Source organism: Neoarius graeffei, chromosome 22 (genome assembly GCF_027579695.1).
Source record: "Neoarius graeffei isolate fNeoGra1 chromosome 22, fNeoGra1.pri, whole genome shotgun sequence".
In the NCBI taxonomy this organism is placed as follows: Eukaryota; Metazoa; Chordata; class Actinopteri; order Siluriformes; family Ariidae; genus Neoarius; species Neoarius graeffei.
This window is the reverse complement of record NC_083590.1, coordinates 58,802,690-58,813,384: the sequence shown is the minus strand read 5'-3', so window position 1 is coordinate 58,813,384 and position 10,695 is coordinate 58,802,690. Positions and strand designations below refer to the sequence as shown.

Below are 10,695 nucleotides of genomic sequence, written 5' to 3'. Positions count from 1 at the left end.
AGGGGGTGTCAACTGCAAGGAACACTAGTCAAATGTCTTTGAGCTCATACATATGGAAGTAGGTAGACAGCAGGTGTGTTATGCTGTATGATAAGCAGTTCAAATAGATTCAGTCTGCTGGCTTTATGTACCTCAAAAGAGTCTTCTTTGTTATTCTGCCCACTTTGTGCGATGCACCAGTTCTACTGGAAGCAAACCAGTCCCAGAGAATTTTAGCTTTGAGCAGCCAAAAAAACAAACAAAACAAAAAACCAGCACAGACATGTTCAGAACAATCAAATGGGTCCAGGCATTTAACATTGCACTTTTAAAATGACATTATAATTGTTATTAGTAGAAGTGTGTGAGGGTTGGGTTGGGATAGGCGTCCTCCACCCTGAAACTCCACTCCAGTCCAGGTGGTGGCGGTGACGCGTCCAGTAGCTGCTTCTCCAACCGCCAGTAAACACTGGAGAAGAAAAAGCTGATGCTCGTCTGAACCGCTTTAGCCCCTCGATTTATAAAAATAAAAGCACATTATTGTGTCTGGCTCTGAGGATTTAAACCCCTGAGGTGAGTTAAACTGAAGGTGTGCGGTCGAATCCCAAACACATGTCCACTTTACTGTTTTAGTGAACTACGGTCAGTCTGAAAAAATGCCGTGTGCACTCTAGATAGTGCACTATTTATCCACTCAGGAGAGAGTTGTAGTTTGGCTAACCTTTTTAATTGTATGTTTAAAGTATTTAAATCTTCATTTCAAGTTAATTTCCACCGATTTATTTATTTATTTATTTATTTATTGCTAATTTGCGACTTCCTCGCAATTCCAACTTTTTATTTCTCGGAATTCCGGCTTCATTTCTCACAGACTTTTTTCTCCTCTGTGTGTGTGTTTGTTTATTAAGCCAGTCAGGCAGCGTTACCCCCTCTGCAGTATGTTAAGCCGAAAGCTTGAAACATTGAGAATGAAAATGAGTGAAATCTGAGGGGAGTATTTTAATCATGGTTTCCCGAACCGGGAGATCTTGTTACTGGAAGAACTTTTTTTTTTTTTTTAATCTTTATTAAAAATAACAGCAACAAAATACAAATACAGTTATTAATACACACACAAACAACAAAGCAAGAGCCAGGGGGAGTTTTCAAATCAAAACATTAAATAATCAGCACAAATGAGAATTTAGCAGCTTTGTTTTTAGAGTTGGAGATGATTTTGATATACTGTTCAGTTTCCTTTTCGAAGGCTATAAATGAAGGTTTTGAGCGACTAAACTTGGCTTTATGAATATGGTATTTTCCTCAAATGATCAACAAATTTATTATATATAATTCTTTCTGGGTTTTTTATTTAGTTGTTATGGAAACCAAACAGTACATATTTCCAACACAGAGAAAAATCAGAGTCAAGCTTGGCTGTAATGTACCGGGTTATTTCTGTCCAGAATGCGATGGTAAAGGGACGTTGCCAGAACAGGTGTGTTATTGTTTCCGGGTCCATCTCACACAATGAACAGTCCTCACAAATGTCTCTCTTTTAAGCATATAATGCTTGGCAGGATAGTATCTATGAATCAGTTTGAAAGACACCTCCCTTACTTTGTTTGTAAAGAAGTATCTGTATGGGAGGTTCCACACACTGCTCCAGTTCAGGTCACCAACAAGACCAGTCCAGTACTGAACCACATAGGGGATAGTGATGATATCTGTCTGGAATAATGCGTGGATATTGCAATTATTGTTCTTGGATGTGACAGAGAAGCATACATGATCCACTGAGGTCAATATGGGGTCCAGAGATGGTAAGCAAACTGTTTTTTCAGCCCCTCTTAGAAGGGTTAGGATACCGGAGGGAATGGCATCCATTATTGTTACTAGAAGAATCGCATGGTGTAGACCGCTACCGTGTGACGTCAGGGGTCACGTGATTTATGTTTGCACCGCCATATTGGACGACCAGAATGAGAGACGCACACAAACACTTCACAGGGCCTCTGGTGTTGACTGAATACTGGAAGTTGTAGTCAGTACAAATTGTACTTCAAAATATTCCACACATTTTTAAGGTTTTTATATTAGTATAATGTAAAAAGAAAGTGTTCATTATTAGCTGTGTGGAATATATTTTCACACAAGCCACAGTACTTGAAACTCTATTTTCAAATTATGTTAAAATTTAAACAGAGAAAATTAACGATATAGAATCAGCAACAACTTTATTTATAATAATATAGCAAATAATAAAGGCCTATTTTTGTTGAGCATTCTCATGCTGCTGCTGATAAAAATAATTTAATCTAGTTCCTATGGGAAATTTATTTTATCTATTCATTACTAATATAATGTATGTAGCCTTGAAAAATAAGTCGACTCAGTTAATTCCGTTACTTATTATTTACAGGCCCCCGGGGCCATATTCAGAGTTTCTTTCTGAATTTGCAGATTTTATCTCAGACCTGGTTATTTCCTTAGACAGAACTTTAGTTGTTGGAGATTTTAATATTCACTGCAATAACCCAGAAGACTCTTTGAAAACAGCGTTTGTTTCCATTTTGGTTTCAGTAGGGCTTAATCAGTGTCATAGGACCGACCCATAATGGTGGTCACACTCTCGATCTTATACTAACATTTGGGTTAAACATAGAAAATATAGGTCACACTTCCACAGTCTGAAGTTATTTCCAATCATTATCTCATCTCATTCAAAATATGTCCATGGTAGCTGCGGGGTCTTTAAAAGTCTTAAATTTAATATTCCAAAATTAAGGCTTTAAAAAGTCTTAAATTGCTTTGCCCAAGTCTTAATTTTTTAAACAAAGGTCTTAAATTTACTCATACTATTCTACAATGTGAAAATGTGGGTTTTGTGTAACAGTGAACTTCTTGGAGTATGCGCAAAGAAAGAAACAATATTGATACATTTTCGCGCCGGCACAATCGTCGGAGTCCGTGGTGGAGAGGAGACTCCACGAATCACAGCATGGGGAAGTGTCGTTTTAATCAGCAGTGGCTTTCAGATGAAGGATATCGTGATTGGGTGAGGGAGGTTCCTGGAAGCGACATTGAAGCAAGATGCTGTGTTTGTCAAAAGACCTTCAAGTTGTCCATTATAGGTCATTTCGCTTTAGAGTCTCACATGAAGAGCTCAAAGCACATTGCATCTGCCCTCCACCGCCACCAGCCCATCCCTCAGTTCTGCATAGTTCAACCTCCGAATGCACCTGGAGTTGGCACTAGCACCACTGTCGAACGTCAGCAGCATCAGCCAAGCCAGACGACATTGGCAAGGCTAGCAACAACACAAGGGCCAAGCAGTGGCATGATGGGTGTCAGTGGAATCCCGACACTTCGGGCAGAGGTGCTCTGGATTTTAAAAACAATTACGGAACACCACTTGTACAGCTCGAATGAGGGCATAAGCAAACTCTTTAAGGCTATGTTCCCAGACTCGGAAGTCGCTACAACATTCTCTTGTGGAAAAAACAAAACGTCTTGCATAACAAAATTCGGTCTTGCTCCTTATATGACGGAGTTGGTCAAAGATGTTAACGAGGTAAGTGGTGGATTCATCATAATGTTCGACAAAAGTCTTAACAAGATGACGAAAAGTAAACAAATGGACATCCACCTCCGGTACTGGAGTGGCGACCGTGTGAACTCCAGATATCTTGGCTCCCAGTTTATGGGTCACGCAAAAGCTGAAGACCTACTGAAACATTTTAAAGTCTGTATACCTCTTTCCTATCTATTTATCTCATTGTGTCTCTTATCTATCCACCTCCACATCTATGCCTTCCCTCCCTCCCTTGTTTACTAGGAGTATTTACATTTCTTTTTATTCTTCAAAATGTAAAATGGTTGAAGCAAGTTGAATGCTGGGAAACTAAAGCTGTGTTCACATATATACTGGTACGATAGTGGTATAACTGGATCGATACAAAGTATACTGGTACAGTTTAGTGCATCTGTTCACACTAGCCAGAAATGTTTGCGGTTTTCTTTCACGGTAGTTGAAATGCGCGTGCGCGAAATGTTTCCGTGGTTACCGAGTAACTTCCTTCTGAGAACATGGCGGATGAAACAACGTGTGTGCGCTTTTTGTCAATGTACAGTCTGTATTTCTGGTGGTCATTTATTCAGTCTAATCGTATAAAAGCGCGCGAGGTAGTTGAGAACGAAACAAAGAAAACGAATCTCCGTTCTTCACTATTTTATTCAGCGAAGACATTGAGGCGTGTGACTTTGCGCATGCGCGTTATATTTGTATCGACACAGAACCGCTTCATCTTTCCACACTACAGCGAAGCGCTACAGTACGGATACTGTACCGGTACGAAACCCATACATTTGTGGGTTTCGTACCGATACCGTTATACCGCTACAGTACCGGTATAGTTGCTAGTGTGGACAGGTGTTGCGGTACGAAAGTAGTATCGTATTGGTACAAAATCCCTAGTGTGGACAGGGTATGAGACAGAGTTTGTCTGTTTATCATCTCTGGGTGCATGGTCATAATTAGTTTATGGCCCTTTTCCACTACCCTTTTTCAGCTCGCTTCAGCTCACTTCAGCCCGACATGGCTCGCGTTTCGACTTCCAAAAAACAGCACGACTCAGCTCGTGTCAGCTCTGCTTAGCCCCTAAACTCGCATGGTTTTGGAGTAAGGCTGAAGCGAGCCAAAGCGAGCTGAGTGAGGCTGGGGGCGTGAGCAGACACTCCCCTGTGCACTGATTGGTGAGGAGGAGTGTCCTCACATGCCCACACACGCCCCGCGAGCACGCTGGGATCTGTAAACACCGCAAACCCGGAAGGAGAAGAATTACGAGAATTTCTGAAGCCTTATGCGCCTTGTCTCATCTATACGCTCTTGCCAGTATCTGTTGGCGTTGTCGGTGACAACAAGCCACAGAACCAAGACCAGCAACACTAACGACTCCATGTCCTCCATGTTTGTTTACTATTCGGGTCGTGAGACTACCGCTTAAAAGCTCACTGATGTCACTGTTTGCGCTGCTTAACGACATCACCTGACGTCCACCCACTTTCGCTAACTCCACCCAATGTGTCCACCCACTTCCAGCCAGCATGGTTCAGCGCAGTTGTAGTCGAAATGCAACTCCAACAGCCCAACTCAGCACGGCACGGCTCAGCCGCGTTTGTAGTGGAAAAGCGGCAATAGAGACAGTTCTTTAGGCCTTGAGTTGGGCCCTCAGTTTGGCTTTTTGACTGGTGAGCGCACACCATTGTACCAATGTATTGGTATGCCAATTGCATTTTTGTGCACCTTTAAGAGACTTTAGGCTTGCCTCTTTATCTATCTATCTATCTATCTATCTATCTATCTATCTATCTATCTATCTATCTATCTATCTATCTATCTATCTATCTATCTATCTATCTATCTATCCCCCTCGTCTCTTATCTATCTATGCCCCTCTGTATCTCTCTCCCTCTCTCGTTTACAAGGGTACAAAATGTAAAATGGTTGAAGCAAGTGCTGGGAAACTAAGACAAAGAGTTTGTCTGTTTAGAGTGTTGTGTATGTTTTGATATTTTAAAAAAATACACCCACATCACTTTTAAGTATCATCTCTGGGTGCATGGTCATAATTAGTTCAGAGACAGTTCTTTAGGCCTCGAGTTAGGCCCTCAGTTTGGCTTTTTGACTGGTGAGTGCACACCTTTTGGCATTAATGTGCTGGTATGCCTATTGCATTTTTGTGTACCTTTTAAGGCCATGACTTGGACCCTACGTTGTGCTCCTTTCTTCCAGGTTTAGACTTGGTTTTTTTGTCTTGAATGTGAAGATTTGACCAGCAATGCACATAATGACTTAAGTATATAACTTTTATAATAAAAGTAATTTTACTTGAAACATTTGTCATTATTGGGAATATAATCTGGTGTTCTACGACCACATAATGGGTGCGATGTGGGTCTTAATTCTCATTTAAGTGGTCTTAAAAAGGTCTTAAATTTATGGTAGTCAAACCTGGGGAAACACTGATGTCTGAGTAATAATATATGCACCTCACCACACTACTGTATTAAACGTACATTCACATCAACTACTGCACAGAGCTTTATAAATGATCTCCCAGAGTTATAAACTTTGATTGGGTCACTGTCAGCCCCTGCAGAACTTGATTAGGCAACTGAATGCTTAGAGGCAACATTCCGCCATACTTTAATGTAGCTCCTCTTAAAATAAAATAATTCAAGAGAAAAAGCTAGCACCCTGGTATCACGATGGCACTTGTACTTTAAACCTGACCACTTGAAAATTGGAAAGTAAATGGCATCAAACAAAATTGGTAGCATTCAAATTAGCTTATAAGGAGAGCTTCCTGCAGTATAGAAAAGCTCTTAGTGCTGCTAGATCAACATATCTCTTCTCCCAAATAGAAGATGATGATGATGATAATCCTAGATTCCTATTTAATACTGTAGCAAAATTAACCAGGAGTAAGACCACTATAGACACATGCACACCTGCAGTAGCAACGACTTCATGAATTTTTTTTTTTCAAGGACAAAATTGAAACTATCCGACAAAAAATTGAAACTACGAATTTAAGGTCAGACAACTGAAGTGACACTTTAAGTAACCCTGTAGTTAACAATATAACTATCAGATCAGCAATTAGAATGTTTTACTCCCCTTAGAGAAATCGAACTACTTTCATTAATATCATCAAAATCCTCAACTTGTGTACTAGATCCCTTACCTACACAACTATTCAAACAGATAATACCTGAAGTAATTGAACCACTTTTAAAAATAATAAATTCTTCTCTTAGGATTAGCTATGTACCCAAATCCTTTAAACTTTCAGTTATCAAACCCCTGATTAAAAAAACCTGACCTTAATCCATGTCAGCTGTTCAATTATCGGCCAATATCAAACCTCCCCTTTATCTCCGAGATCCTTGAAAAAGCTGTGGCACAGCAGTTATGCTCCTATTTACAAAGGAATAACATCCATGAAATGTATCAGTCAGGATTTAGACCTCATCATAGCACAGAGACAGCTCTGGTTAAAGTAGTAAACGACCTACTGTTGGCGTCTGATCAGGGCTGTGTCTCGTTGCTTGACCTTAGTGCAGCATTTGATACCATTGATCATTCCATTCTTCTGGATAGACTAGAAAATGTTGTGGGTGTTAAGGGAACGGCCCTCTCCTGGCTCAGCTCTTATTTAATTGATCATCAGTATGTTGATGTAAATAGTGATTTTTCTAGACATACTGAGGTAAAGTTTGATGTTCCACAAGATTCTGTCTCAGGCCCACTGTGTTTTTTTTTTTTTTTTTTTTTTTTTTTTTTTTTAAATGTAACCTCTGGGTGATTATTCATAAGCATGGTATTAGTTTCCACTGTTATGCTGATGACACACAGTTGTATGTTTTTGCATAACCAGATATGAGACACCATCTCAATCGAATTGAGGAATGTATAAAGGACAGACACTGGATGCTTATTAACTTCCTTCTGCTTAACTCGGACAAGACTGAAGTACTTGTACTAAGACCACATGCAGCAAGAAGTGGGTTTTCTGATCACACAGTAACTCTGGATGGCCTTTCTGTTTCTTCATGTGCAGCAGTAAAAGACCTCGGGGTGATTATTGATGCCAGTCTTTCATTTGAAACTCGTATCGATCACATTACCCGGATAGCTTTCTTTCATCTCGGAAATATTGCTAAGATAAGAAATTTAATGTCACGAGACAGAAAAACCACTTCATGCTTTTGTTACCTCCAGGTTGGATTGTTGTAATGCCTTACAGTCTGGATGTTCCAATAAGTGCATAAACAAGCTCCAGTTAGTTCAAAATGCAACAGCAAGAGTCCTTACTAGAGCTAGAAAATATGACCACCCCTGTCTTATCCTCACTGCATTGGCTCCCAGTCAGATTTTGTTTTATTTATAAAATACTGCAATTGACCTTGAAAGCACTGAGTGGTCTCGTACCTGAGCGAACTTCTGGTCCTTTATGACCTGCCACATCTACTTAGATCGAAAGGTGCAGGCTATCTGCTGGTACCTTGTATAGTGAAAGCTACATCGGGGGCAGAGCCTTTTCTTACAAAGCCCCACAATTATGGAACAGCCTTCCAAGTAGTGTTCGGGAATCAGACACAGTTTCAGAGTTTAAATCTAGGCTGAAAACATGCCTTTTGTTAATAGTGTTTATTAGGTAAAGGAGTAGATCTGGAGGGTCCTCAGGCATAGTGTTTGTTTGGTAAACTGGGATGTATGGATGCTGTCAGTCTCCCACTCGAGTTTGTTGACCGTGTAGTGGCTGGCTGCTTTATGTCCCGGGGTGCCCTCATGCCTCTGTTACCTTCTGGCTCTCCCTTTTAGTTATGCTGTCAGTTTTGCTGGAGTCCCTGCTTGCGCTCAGTGCAAAATGTATATGTGGCAGTTCTTGCGTATGGGCGGAGCACAGAAGACGGCAGGACAGAGCTCAGGTTCGTAAACCGTTTTTATCACACTTTTCAGTGGTCACTTCGTAAATTAAACACAGACACACGCAACCGGCGTCTGGTTTGGGGAAGAGCTCCCTCTGCTCTCGCTCTCCCTCCTTAAATAGGGCGCGGTCACTGGGGAAGACACACAAACACATTAACATCAGGTGCAGTGATTCTGCCACTTACCTTGCCTGACTCCCCTCCAGTCACAGACCGATGCTTGACCACGCCCCCGCTGCCACATACCCCCACCGCCCGACTCAGGCTGGGCGACTGTCCGGCCTGCAGCTGACTCCCCCCCCCGGATGGGAGAGGAAGTCCGCCACGACCATCTGCGCCCCCGGCCTGTGGATCACCTTGAAGTTAAAGGGCTGGAGTGCCAGATACCAACGGGTGATCTGCGCGTTGGCATCCTTCATGCGGTGGATCCACTGGAGGGGCGTGTGGTCCGAACAGAGGGTGAAAGGGCGTCCCAGCAGGTAGTAACGGAGGGCGAGGACCACCCACTTGTTTGCCAAGCACTCTTTTTCAATGGTGCTGTAGCGCCCGTCACACACCGACAGCTTTCTACTGATGTACAAGACTTGGCGGTCCTCCAACTCCTGGGACAAAACAGCCCCCAGCCCTCTGTCCAACGCATCTGTCTGTAACATAAAGGGGAGAGAAAAGTCAGGGGAGTGTAAAAGTGGCCCCCCACACAGTGCAGCCTTTACCTCAGAAAAAGCCCGCTGGCATTGCTCTGTCCACTGGACTGGATCTGGTGCCCCCTTTTTAGTCAGATCAGTCAGTGGGCTGGTGACGTCCGAATAATTAGGTATAAACCTACGATAATAGCCAGCCAGCCCCAGGAACTGTCTCATCCCCTTTGTGGTCTTTGGCCTGGGGCAGGCTGCAATTGCTGCGGTCTTGTTAATTTGGGGACGCACCTGCCCGGTGCCCAAGTGGAAGCCCAGATACCATACTTCCACCCGCCCAATCGCACACTTCTTCGGGATGGCTGTGAGACCCGCTCGCCTCAGTGACCTAACGACGGCCCTCAGATGTTGGAGGTGCCTCAGCCAGTCATTACTATAGAGAATGATGTCGTCGAGGTAGGCGGCCGCATAGGTGGGATAAGGGGATCTGCCAATAACCCTTTGTTAAATCCAGTGTCGAATAAAAGCGAGCCGTGCCTAGTCGATCGAGCAACTCAATACGAGGCATTGGGTATGCGTTGAATTTAGACACCGCGTTGACTTTTCTATAGTATACACAGAACCGGACCGACCCGTCGGCCTTGGGTACCAAGACCAGCGGGCTACTCCAATCACTGTGGGATTCCTCGACGATGCCCATTTCGAGCATGGCCTCAAGTTCTTCCCGAACCACTTTTTTTTTTTTTTCTTGTGTTCGGGTAGCCTGTAAGGGTGGCTACGCACTACCACCCCCGGGTGTGTCTGAATGTGGTGCTCTATGAGGTTGGTGCGGCTGGGCAGGGGCGAGAACATGTCCGAAAACTCAGTCTGCAACTGGGCAACCTCCGTGAGTTGGGTTGGGGAGAGGTGGTCTCCACAGGGGACTGGAGAGGTACGTGATGCCAATGTTCCTTTTTGAACCTCTGGTCCCAGCTCCGCCTTCTCCGGAACCACCGACACCAACGCCACAGGGACCTCCTCGTTCCAGAGTTTGAGCAGATTGAGGTGGTAAATCCATAGCGCCCCATCCCTGTCCATTCGCCTCACCTCATAGTCAACGTCCCCGACTCGCCGTGTGACCTCAAAGGGTCCTTGCCACTTGGCGACTAATTTGGAGCTCGATGTGGGCAACAGTACGAGTACTTTATCTCCCGGTGCGAAGTCTCTAAGGCACGTACCCTTGTCGTACAGGTGGGTTTGTCGTTCTTGGGTTTGTCGTTCTTGGGCCTGCCGCAAATTCTCCTGGGTTAGGTGGGTGTGTGGAGTTTTGCGCGCAGGTCAATAACGTATTGGATTTCATTTTTACTTGGTGAAGGTCCCTCCTCCCAATTTTCCTACAGCACATCTAGAATGCCGCGCGGCTTACGCCCGTATAATAATTCGAATGGGGAGAACCCCGTCGAGGCTTGGGGGACCTTTCGCACTGCAAACAAGGGTTTGAGCCATTTATCCCAATTACGTGCATCCTCACTTATGAATTTTTTAATTATATTTTTGAGGGTGCGATTGAACTGTTCAACTAAACCGTCCATTTGTGGGTGATACACGCTGGTGCAGATCGGCTTAA

The 10,695-nt window shown here is 43.4% G+C and overlaps 1 protein-coding gene across 3 annotated transcripts in view; it reads left to right on the top strand.

The window, feature by feature from the left end:
* Positions 1-436: 436 nt before the first annotated feature.
* The window catches only part of LOC132870983 (uncharacterized), a 103,359-nt gene continuing 93,100 nt past the window's right edge, over positions 437-10,695 (top strand). For all 3 annotated transcript variants that reach the window (XM_060905054.1, XM_060905050.1, XM_060905047.1), the window contains exon 1: positions 437-552. The gene's annotated coding sequence lies outside the window, so the exon portion shown is untranslated. The remainder of the gene's footprint in view (positions 553-10,695) is intronic.